Source organism: Sphaerodactylus townsendi, linkage group LG01, assembly GCF_021028975.2.
Source record: "Sphaerodactylus townsendi isolate TG3544 linkage group LG01, MPM_Stown_v2.3, whole genome shotgun sequence".
In the NCBI taxonomy this organism is placed as follows: Eukaryota; Metazoa; Chordata; class Lepidosauria; order Squamata; family Sphaerodactylidae; genus Sphaerodactylus; species Sphaerodactylus townsendi.
Window position 1 is genome coordinate 28,601,493 of NC_059425.1, and position 11,344 is coordinate 28,612,836.

The following is an 11,344-nucleotide window of genomic DNA, read 5'->3' on the forward strand; positions in this document are numbered from 1 at the left end:
ATTTACCATGAAAATGAAACTGACTGTGCTGAGAGATTATATCCTGCTAACCTCAACAAGGGAAGTAGAGAGTCAGAAGCACCTGGGAGATGCCAGCTTCTACTTGGGGATCCAAATCGAGCGATGAACCAGATGGAAGCTATCTTCTTAGCCAGAAGCAGAAAATATTGGAACTGCTACCAGAGTCTGAACCTGGAAGGTGTCAATCTAATGCCTACCCCAATGAGTTCTTGATTTCTACAGACAAGTACTACCTGATGATTTGCTACCTGACAACAATGATTACAGGACACACTGCAATAGGCGAAGCACTTTTGTACTTAGCAATGACAAGCCAGACCTGACATTGCTACAGCTGTGAGAATTATATATTAATATTGTCCAGAAGGGGTTAGCACACACCCACCACCAAGAGACTGGACTGCTGTTAAACTGAGTGGTGAGGAATTACTTTTAAGAGGTACACTTTAGACTTTTAAACTGAAACTGCCAGCAACCAAAAGATCCCACACTATTGGGATATGCTGATGCAGCATTGGAGCTGGAGAGAAAGAAGGAACAGATCTAAAGATCTACCGAGTGGCTATGTGTGTTTTTTCTATGGGGAAAGGGTGCTGTAGCCAAAGTTGGGCGAGCCGTATAAGCAAAGTGTTGTTGCTCACTCATCTACTGAATCAAGAATTAGTTATCAGTTTTCTGAGTGCATGTAGAGAATTACAATGGCTTTTAATGTTGTTAGAAGATTTTTGGTATTGATGAACCTTTACCTGTACAAATGCTAGAAGAAGATAAACCAGAGCTGTATAAGCTCTTTTCTCTTTCAGAAAAGAACAGTGCACGTACTCAAACACATTGGAATTAAGGATCAATTATGTAAGCCTCTTACAGGCAGGAAGGAACTGTGAAGCACTTCGCTTACTGTCCTGTACTGATATGATATTGACAGCAGACATCTTGACCAAAACCACTGCCAAGAGACAAGTTCCAAAGCCTGCCATGTTGGACAAACTGAACATTGTATACCTGGAAAGCATGCAGTGTCGAGAGGGAGTGTTGGAATAAGCGACTTCTGCATGCCTGGACACTGGGGGGGGTGCTGTATATCACTCTAGCACTGTGATGTTGCCCTCTCTCTTGTTTGCCCTCCTTGTCACCGGGGCCATGGAGACCGCCCACTAACTTCCTTTCTTCCCCATGCTAGCTTCACTTCTGCTCTAGCCTTTGAACCGAGTGCATGGTCAATGGCAGCCTGCTCAGTGGGGCCTTTCCCACTGCAGCATCCTCTCACATCCACACACGTGATGGCGCGTTAGTTGTGCCCACTTGTCATAGGGAAAGTAATCTCTTTAGACTAGGGTTCTTTCTATTTACCTTTTCTTGGAACAAAGTTGTGAACTGAAGATGATTGAATAAATGTAAGTTTTACCTTTTACATTTATGTCTCTGGAGAACTTTCTATAAACTGCAGTCACACACACTACTGGGCATATCCATGACTCTAAACGAAATCTAACAAACAAGACAAAGGATAATTTAAGATCAGGTATACCTAGACCTACTCTTTCCTTTGCATTTTGCAATATTTTATATTTAAACTAAAATTTCTCCCCTTGCCAAATAAAGTTCGATATATCTTTCTGCCATTGTTCAAATGGAATATCATTTGCCAACGGAGTTTATTCTACCTCATCATTTTAAAACTTCATTAAATGTTTTAACATAATTATTTTGAAACAAACAATTCATATTTTTCAACCCAGATAATACCCAGATATTTCACCTTTTTTCAACCTAAAACCTATTTTACTCATCAGCTTTTCTTGATCTTGTAATTTATTTTTTGTGACTATCTTGGTTTCCTGTTTCTTAATTTTAAATCTCACTAATGCACCAAATTCTTTCAGTTTTGACATAAGAAACGAATATAACTTCCATGTGTTTAAATTATTTACATTCTCTTCTAGTAATTTTCACAACAATCCTTCAAGGTAGGCTGATATTATCCCCCATGTGGAAGATCAGGGTAGTAGGCACTGAGCGACTACCTTGCTGGACTAGTGGCAGAGGTGGAACTGGCAGCATTGCCTCTTGACCATCATGTGCACACCTTGGGGGACAGTGCCTAGAACAAGACATTATTCATGCGCATCCTCCCCTTTTTTGCACATGGAATAGTGACATACATGGAGGGAGCTGAGCTTAGATAGGCACAACTTCAAAGGGGAACACTTCAAAATCTTGAAAAATACATTGCTTCGGATCAAACAACACCAGAAAACATCTGCTTCCGAGAGGACAAGAGGGCTTCTGCCTCAAGAGTTCTTTCTTATCAACTCCTTTTTGTCTCATTTCTAAGGTAAACGGTGATTCATAAAAGCTCTACTTGAAACAGCTTTCAGATTCCTAAAGGAAAGCCTCCCTCCCTCCGTTTCATTGTCGATAGGATGAATGCCCCTTTCTCATGAGTTTCCATATCATGCTGGGACTGTCTTAGACACTGCTTGCTGGCTCTCTTGTTCTCATAGCTAGTCCTAAGTAGCTTGTTGCTGGCATTAGCACACCTTTGAGGTCCATTTCCCCCGCTTTTCCCGCTTCTTTTTAAAATAATTTTTATTGTATCATTTGAATATTCCATTTTATATTAATACTCTTCTTCATTCATTTTCAAACAATACATTTTCCCCTTTCCCCCTCCCCCCTCTATTTTCTTCATAGTTTTATCAAACAAACAGCAGTAAGTTCATTCTTTGTAATCTCTTCTCCCATATCTCCTCATTGACTCCAGCTTCTTTCATCCAGTCTGTATATATAGTCCATATCTTCAAAATTTCGCTCTGTTTATCTTGCCACAGTTTATTTTTTGTTATTATTTCGAAAATGTCCAGTGTCACTTGTTCCCAGATATATTCCAACCATTTCTGGATTGTCCATTTTTTCTTTTCTTTCCAGCCTAAAGCTATTGTTGCACGTGCTGCTTTGATCATTATTTTATGCTTTTCCTGCTTCTGCCACGCTCTCCTCTACTGCTAGGTTTGCTAACCTCTGGATGGGGCCAAGCGATCCCCTGGAATTACTTCTGCTCTCTGCAGTTCACCTGGGGGAAAAGGCTGCTTTGGAAGGTGGACTCGATTTGCATTATATCCTACTGTGGCCCCTCCTCAGTTTCCATCCCTCCCACATGGAATAGTGACGTTCACAGAGGGACCTCTGGAAATTTCCCAATCCAGAGCTGACAACCCTATCTATCTCCCTTTCTTGGGGAACGGCCATTGCCTTTCTCTCCACATCTGCCCCTGAAAGGCACAGTGATAGCGATAGTTATCATTCAACATATACCAGTTCCCATCCCTCAAGCTTCAAAATATCCCCTGTAATGTTGAATAATTCCCCCCACCTCACAATGTTTGGAGTGAATCATGGTGCCTGGTTCACCTTCACGTGCCCCATCTTGCTGCTTGGTGACCCATGGCCATTTCCCTGATTTCTTTCTGCTATACCACCAGAAAGAGCTCTTAAAATTGATAACATCCCTCCAGTGGCAAAATGGGAGGAAAACACAGTGGGAATGGTGGCTGTGAGGGTCTGACAGCAAACTCCAGGAGTGGAAGTTCTCCTCCTGCCAATGTCCATCTCTCTGCATTCACAGAGGCAGCAAAAGCAACATTCTTGCTATGTGATGCTGCTATGGTTGATCTTGTCCAATCCCTTCGTGTCCCTTTCTCCTCCCAGCTTCTGGCGGCCATCTTTCCCTACCACATTCTCCCTGCTGCTCACAGACTCTTCCCTTCTACCCCTCTCCCTAGAGTGCTGTTTATCCTCGTCAGCTGTTTCTCTTCTACACTCCACTGAAAAGCCTCTCACTGAAATCCAAATAGATTTTGATTTGCTGCCAAATCCAAAGGATTCTCAATCTACTGTCTCCTTTTGATGCTACTGTTCAACTTCTCCTGCTTTGACACCCTTCACATCTGAGGTTACTGTGACTGTCAACCTATTCTTTTCCAGTCTACCGTGCCTTGGTCTTTTCACAGAAGGATGCTATTGCCCTCTCTGTTCTTTTTTATCTGCCACTGAGCGACCTCATCAAATATCAGTACTTTCAATCAAACCCAGAGCTTAGCATTGTAAAATCTCTCCCCTTGAATCTCTCTCTCTCTCTCAAACTGTATAATCCTGCATCTCCAATAATTAGTCTGATATTTATGCTTCAGTGTCTGGCTGTCATTTCAAACTCATTATCTCTGAGACTGATCTCACCTTCCTTTCTTTGCACGCTATTGACAGCATTAACAGGCATGTAGCCCTGGTTTTCTGTGATTCTCACTTTCTTTGTGCAGCCCAGACCCTACCAGCAAAAAAACTCCACCCATGCAAAAACAACAACAACAACAACACTTTTCTCCTGGAACAACTACTCTTCCCTTGTCTTCTGTTGCTCCTCAGCCATCGTTACCTTCATCTACCTTCTCATTACTACCACAACATCTTTCTCTGACTTCTTCTCTGCTCCTTGGTTTAGAGTTGACTCTTTCCTTTCCTTCAAAGCCTTGAATGGGTTGGCTGTTAGGGCTGCCAATTCTGGTTTGGGTAATTACTGGAGAGTTGGGTGGAACCTCAGGAGGGTAGGGTGTGGGGAAGGACCTCAGTAGGGCACAACTGAACTTTGGAGTTCAGTCTGCAAAAAAGTGACTATTTTCTTCAGGCAAACTGAGCCCTGTTGTCTGGACAGCCACTGTAATCCTGGGAGATCTCCGGGCTCCAGGCTTAGGAAGTTGGCAACAGTTCTTGGTCATCCTCAGCCAGAAGTGTATGGGGGGGGGGGATGGTGCCCAGGGACAACATCTGCCCTGGGCACCCCCCACCCCTGCAACCCCCACGCTCGGGAACAGGGCTTGGGAGAGGCTCAGTGATGGGAAGGGAGGACTATGCCAAGCGCTCACCCCTTGTCTCAGCAGCGAGTCTGGCCAGGCGGTTCCTCATGGCCCACAGTGCCTCCCCTTCCATGCCTCCGGCTGCCGCCAAGGAGCAGCAAACGCACCAGGGCTGGGTGTCGGGCAGAGAAGGGACGATCTTGTCTCGTCACTTCCTTTGCCCAGCCCTTCTGATGCAACCATTTTTTTCCAAAAACAATCACCTGCATTCTTACCCTCATAAGCGGGGGGGGGCATGGTGGAAGAGACTGCAGAACTTGTGGACTGGCCTGCCACCATGGTGCTGGTCTCAGCTGCCCTCGAGCCCTGCCCCTGGGTCAGTGCGGGGGAAGAAGGGGGTGGGGCAATTTTGTGTCCCTCTGCCGTTGCACCCGGGGTCATCTGCCCCCCCCGTCCCTGTGGGTGGTATGCCCCTGACTGAAGAAGAAGAGTTGGATTTATGTCCCCACCTTTCTCTCCTGTAAGGAAAGGGGCTTACAAACTCCTTTCCCTTCCCCCCCTCACAACAAACACCCTGTGAGGTAGGTGGGGCTGGGAGAGCTCAGAAGAGCTGTGACTAGCCCAAGGTCACCCAGCTGGCATGTGTGGGAGTGTACAGGCTAATCTGAATTCCTCAAATAAGCCCCCACAGCTCAAGCAGCACAGCAGGGAATTAAAACCCGGTTTCTCCAGATTAGAATGCACCTGCTCTTAACCACTACACCACTGCTGCTCAAGCACTCTTGATTTTTATAAATTGGGGGTTTAATGGTATTTCTAATAATTGTATGAACGTTTTATTGGAAGCCGCTTTCAGCCTGACTCATCAGGAAAGGGCAAGGTAAAAATTATATGAATTGTCAAATGTAAGCTCCAATCTGAACAAAAAAAACCCAATACTAAGCTAGATGTGTAAAATCTGGTGTGGTTGCTCAGTGCTGAAAGCAAGACATTGTGTTCATGCTCAGACACATTGTCAGCCAGTGGAAAGCTAGGCAGTAAAGAGGAGTTTAAAAAATTAGCCCAATAAGGCCAAGGAACATTAACCCAATGCTTAGAAAAGACTCCATGCCAGGAGACCCCAAAGCATGGTGCCCATCAGCGCTTTTAGTGGTGCACACCAATTGTTTCGAGAAGGTGGGTGGATGTCAGGAATGGCGCCTGCTCCTTCCTGGCTTCAAACAAATGCATGGAACAAGGTGCTAGAAATGATACCTGGACAGGGCAGGGGAGTGTTGTTTCCTTTGGGGCTGGTGCTGAATGGTGTCCTTCAATATAACCAAACCTGTGATATGTTAATGTAACTCTTTCCTGTTTGATCTGTCTCTATACGCTTACATATGTAGATAACTAGCACCTGGGGGAGGTGGAAGTACTGCTTGGCACCTGGGGTAGGTGGAAGTACTGGAGCCTGTGGCGGAAGCCTGGCTGGAGGCTATCTCTGTCCTGGCCTTGGGATGCTTAGCTGCAAAACAAATTCTTTCACACCCCTCACACATTCTCTGGGAAACTGGAAGGGGGGAAATCAGGGGAACGCAAAGTGGGATAAATGTAACTGTGGAAGTCAGGTTCAATAGAACGGGCCTCCTAAACCTGGTTGCTTGATACTAACTCAATAAACTCTACTGATCCTGAATTGAGAGTCTATTTATTGACTATGGGTCTAAGACCGTGATGGCGAACCTTTTCAAGACCGAGTGCCCAAATTGCAACCCAAAACCCACTTATTTATCGCAAAGTGCCAACACAGCAATTTAATCTGAATACTGAGGTTTTAATTTAGAAAAAATGGTTGGCTCCGAGGCATGTGTTACTCGGGAGTAAACTTGGTGGTAGTCGGTGGCTTTGCTTTGAAGCAACCATGCAACTCTTCCAACGGATGAATCATGACCCTAGGAGGGTTTACTCAGAAGCAAGCCCCATTGCCAGCAACCAAGCTTACTCCCAGGTAAAGGATCGCGCTTTAGTTCTTCGCATGAAAATCAGTGGGGTTTAACAGGGTTTAACAGCGCTTGACAGGGTTACCTACACTGCTTCCCCAAAACTAGGTCTTAGGTTTAATGCTAATAATCAAGCCCAGCAGCCCAGGTCAGCCTAGATGTGGGGGGGAGGGGGGGCGACTCTGTTTGCGCGTGCCCACAGAGAGGGCTCTGAGTGCCACCTCTGGCGCCCGTGCCATAGGTTTGCCACCACTGGTCTAAGACCTAACAGTGGGGCCTGCAGCTGCTGTGGGTTTTAAAAAAAATTATTTGTCCCTCTTCCCATTTTTTGATCCTCTTCTCCATTCCACTCGTGCTTCCTCTGCATGTTTGGCTCCTCCTCCTGCAGCAGCCATTTTGGAGTCTCACCCAGCACACTATGTCTGAATTCCAAAAGGAGCCGCAGGCTCCAAAAACTGGGGAAACCTTCCCTGGACACAAGCAAAAAGGCAGCTGATGGGTAATGCCTGCCCTGCTGGAAACAGTCTTAGAACTGTTTCCTGGGCTTGCTGTAAAGCCCCCAACCTTATCAGAACAACATTCATTACAATTTCAAAAAGACTAATGGACCAAATTTCAAAAAGCCTAATGGACCAAATATTTTATTGGCAATGGCACCCATTTATTATTATTTTAGGAAGTGAGAACAACTTGTAAATTGAACACTGTAGCAGAAAAATTAAATACTGCAAAAATTTCCCTCTCAACATCTCTGTCAACCTTCTTGAACCATGCAGTCAGAAGGAAATATTACTTTGATGGGCTAAAAAAAGAATCACTCTGCTCAGCCTTGCTTGGTCATTCTTCCAGCTCTGGGGTAAATCTTGGAGCCAGGCTCCTGTCTGAAGAAAGGAGAGGACCGCCCAATGCTTTTAAACAGCCTCACATTTGAGGCCTTAACAAAGATCCTAGCAGAGACATCACTACTAGAACATTCCAGAGCCCGAGTTTGGGAAAGTGAAAGCACGGAAAGATGGGAGGGGGTTCATAATGGTGCTTGGAAAATACGATTTCAGAATTGGCTTTTCATCTGCTGGTCACTGATACTTGCCAATAAAGTCTTTTGAACCAACGGTTGTGAAGTCTTAAGTCAAAGATCCAGGGCTTGACACTGGATGACCTTGAGCTGGTCACAGTTCTCTCAGGCCTCTCTCAGCCCCACCTACCTCACAAGGTGTCTGTTGTGGGAAGAGGAAGGGAAGGCGCTTGGAAGCCACCTGGAGTCTCCTTACAGGAGAAAGGTGGGATATAAATTCAAACTCTTCTTTTTGTGTCGAGCATGTTTGGCATCATTACCCACCGCCCTGTTTCCAGCAGGGCAGGCATTACCCATCAGCTGCCTTTTTGCTTGTGTCCAGGGAAGGGTCATGATCCGCAGGTTCTCTATTGCACATGCATGTTTTAATTTTTCATCTAATCTTACATTTTTATCTTTAATTGTATCAATAGATCATATATCAATCTGCATGAAAAAGCATAGATCAATCTGCATAGATCAGCATGAAAAAGCAAAAAAAGATGACAAGTCTTGAACATGGAATCTGTACACTTTGCTTGAATACTGTTTGTCTTTTATGGTGGGAAGTAAAGAATAATGGCGGGGTGCAAACTGCAAAAGGACGTGGACTGCCATTTGCTAAGCTCCCCAGGTTCATGATTGTCCATCTTCCGATGTGCTGTAAATTCAAGACCGATGGGTTTTTCCCAGTGTGGTTTGGAATCACTGATTGTTTAAAACTATAACGCTGGAGATGTCCCAGTTTGTTGATCAAATGCAGGGGCAAACTGGGTGTTTAGATTAATTGACTAGTCTTATTATTTTACATTTTTTAGTATTACTAACAATTTATCTATTCATGTGGTTATTTAATTTTTTTAAATCTAAAGATCTACACATATGCAGTAATGGGGGGGCACTGGCAATAAAACGATACAGCAGGACAAGAAGCAGGAAGTAGTCAGCAACAGGGAGGTTGGCGAGGGAGAAGTATGCAAAGCAGCATGAGGGAGTGTAAGGGGAGGGTAAGACTAGGTGCCCCGCCCCAGCTGCGCCCCATCAGAGTTCTCGGGATGGGATGTTGTTAAACACTGGCGAGCAGGGATGGCCCTTTCCCAATCTCTATGTGGAGGTCAGGTGCAGAGACAGCTTCAGCTTAAAGGACAACCCTCCACTCCCATCTTGCATCCTGTCTAGAAAATCCAGCGTTCCCTTCTAAGCTTTTACAAGCTTACATATTTAAAACTCTTATTTTTATGTTACTATGGAAAAGAATGCAATTTAACAGGTGTTTCTTTCAAGTCCAGAAAAATCTCCCCTCCAATCCCGGGAGTGAAAGGGCTCATTGCGATTACTCATCAAGTCTGGGAAAACAGGCTGATCATGCTCAGGGGCAGGAGCAAACATGGTTTTGGAGGTGGATGTAGACCATGATGCTCCCATGACAGTTCTTGACTACATAAAAACTCCTCCTGTGGACAATCCTGTAGACTTTTATATGGTTGCTGTAGCTGGACAGTTCTTCCAGCTCCAGAGGAAACCCAGGTACCATTACCAAGGAAAAGTCTTTCCAGGAGAACAGATAGGAATATCCACAAAACCACTTTCCCATCTGTACAGCAGCTGAGATAAACGGAGATCCAGAGACAGCAGAAACCCTCCTCACCCTCGGAGGGTAACGTCTCTGCTGATAGCCAGATGCCTATCAGCTGGGGCTGCCTCCTGCCCAGGAGATTACCAGATAATTGCTTCCTGGAATGGAGGGAAACCTGATCACCTTCTGATCCTTGTTGGAGACACAGCCAGGTGCGGGAAGCAGAGCTAACAGCCCTCCTTGAGAACACAGAAGGGGCCAGGCTGATCTCTTTCCTGAACTGCTCTGAAAGTGGAAAACAGAGACCCCCTCTGCAGAGTTGTCCAGTGTGGGTGACAGTCATTTCTTCCCTTTCTGGCCCCTCTAAGCCCTTCTGAGATTTTCTAACTGCACAAGCCTACATCAGAGGCAGCTGCCATTCAGGTTTGTTTAATTCTCTCTTGCTCATCTTCCTACTTGTTTTCCCCTGCCTCCTTACGTGTTTGACTCCTGAAGCAACCATTTGGTGATTGGCTTCAGCTCCCAAAGCAGCCATTCTGGAGTCTCACGCAACACACTATGTCAGAATTCCAACATGTCCCCCAGGCTCAGAAAGGAGGGGAGCTGTCCAGACCATAGTAGTGAACACTTTAGCTAAGGCATGAAAGTCCTGCATTGTTTCCTGTGGTAGCTGTACAGCCCCCAAATGGCAACCAAGTTCTTAACAGAACAACATTCATCAAATTACAAAATGCCAAATGGACCTAATATTTAATTTGCAATGGTACTAATTTTAGGAAACAATAACTCTTTAAAAATTTAATGTTTAGCAGGAAAAAATCAGGTATTACCAAATTTTCATTCTCCACATCTCTGTCAACCCTTCTTGTGGTCAAAAGGAAAGTTTACTTCAATGTGGTCAGAATTGAGTCATTCTGCTCGGCATTACTTGGTCATTCTTCAGGCTCCAGGGTAAAACTTGGAGCCAGCTGGCTATCTGTAGGAAGGAGAGCACTGGAAAGAGCCTTACATTCGAGGCCTGAACAAAGATTCCAACAACCTGGATGTCCAACAGAACATCCAAGACTCCAAAGCACAGAAGACAAGAGAGAGCCTTGGGAATGCTGTGGCATGTGTCAAGCAGGGGCTCCCTAGCTCCACTTCTGGGATCCATCAGCCAGATAGGACTGGAAACCAGGAGAAGATGATGCCTCCAATTAACATCTTGGCACAGAAGTATTCCACCATCCAGGGTACGAACGGAGAGTCAGAAGGGACGCTCTCCTCTGCTCTGTCCTTCCCACAACAGGTCTTCCCTTACAGCCATTGAAGCAGCTGCACCTCCAAAACCCTACCTGGAACATGGCTATATAAACCTAGGAATTGATGTCATTATTCTCTGGGTTAGATGTTGGGATTGTGAGATTACATTGGGAGGTTTCTGAACCTCTCATCCACAACAGGAGAACTCGAAAGCATTCTGACAATTACAAAAAGATTTATATTTTGGCACACAACCAACCAAAATAACAGGCATCCTTTACCAGAGATGGAGCCAGAGGTGGGATCCAGCAGGTTCTCACAGGTTCCCGAGAGTAGGTTACTAATTATTTGTGTGTGCCGAGAGGAGGTTACTAATTGATGATTTTGCCATGTGATTTTTGCCTTAGTTACGCCCTCCTCTCAGCAGTAGCGCGCAGAACTTGAAGCAGTCTAGCAGGAGGTGCACTGGTGTGCGTGGCAGCCTGCGCCTGCGTGCATTCATTTCCTGCCCAAGGACCGGCGCAGCGGCTGCGTCCTTGCCACAGCCCCGCCCCAGGAATGCCCGGCCACGCCCCCGCCGTGCCCAGCCCCATTGGCGCTACGCCACAGTTTGAATCCCACC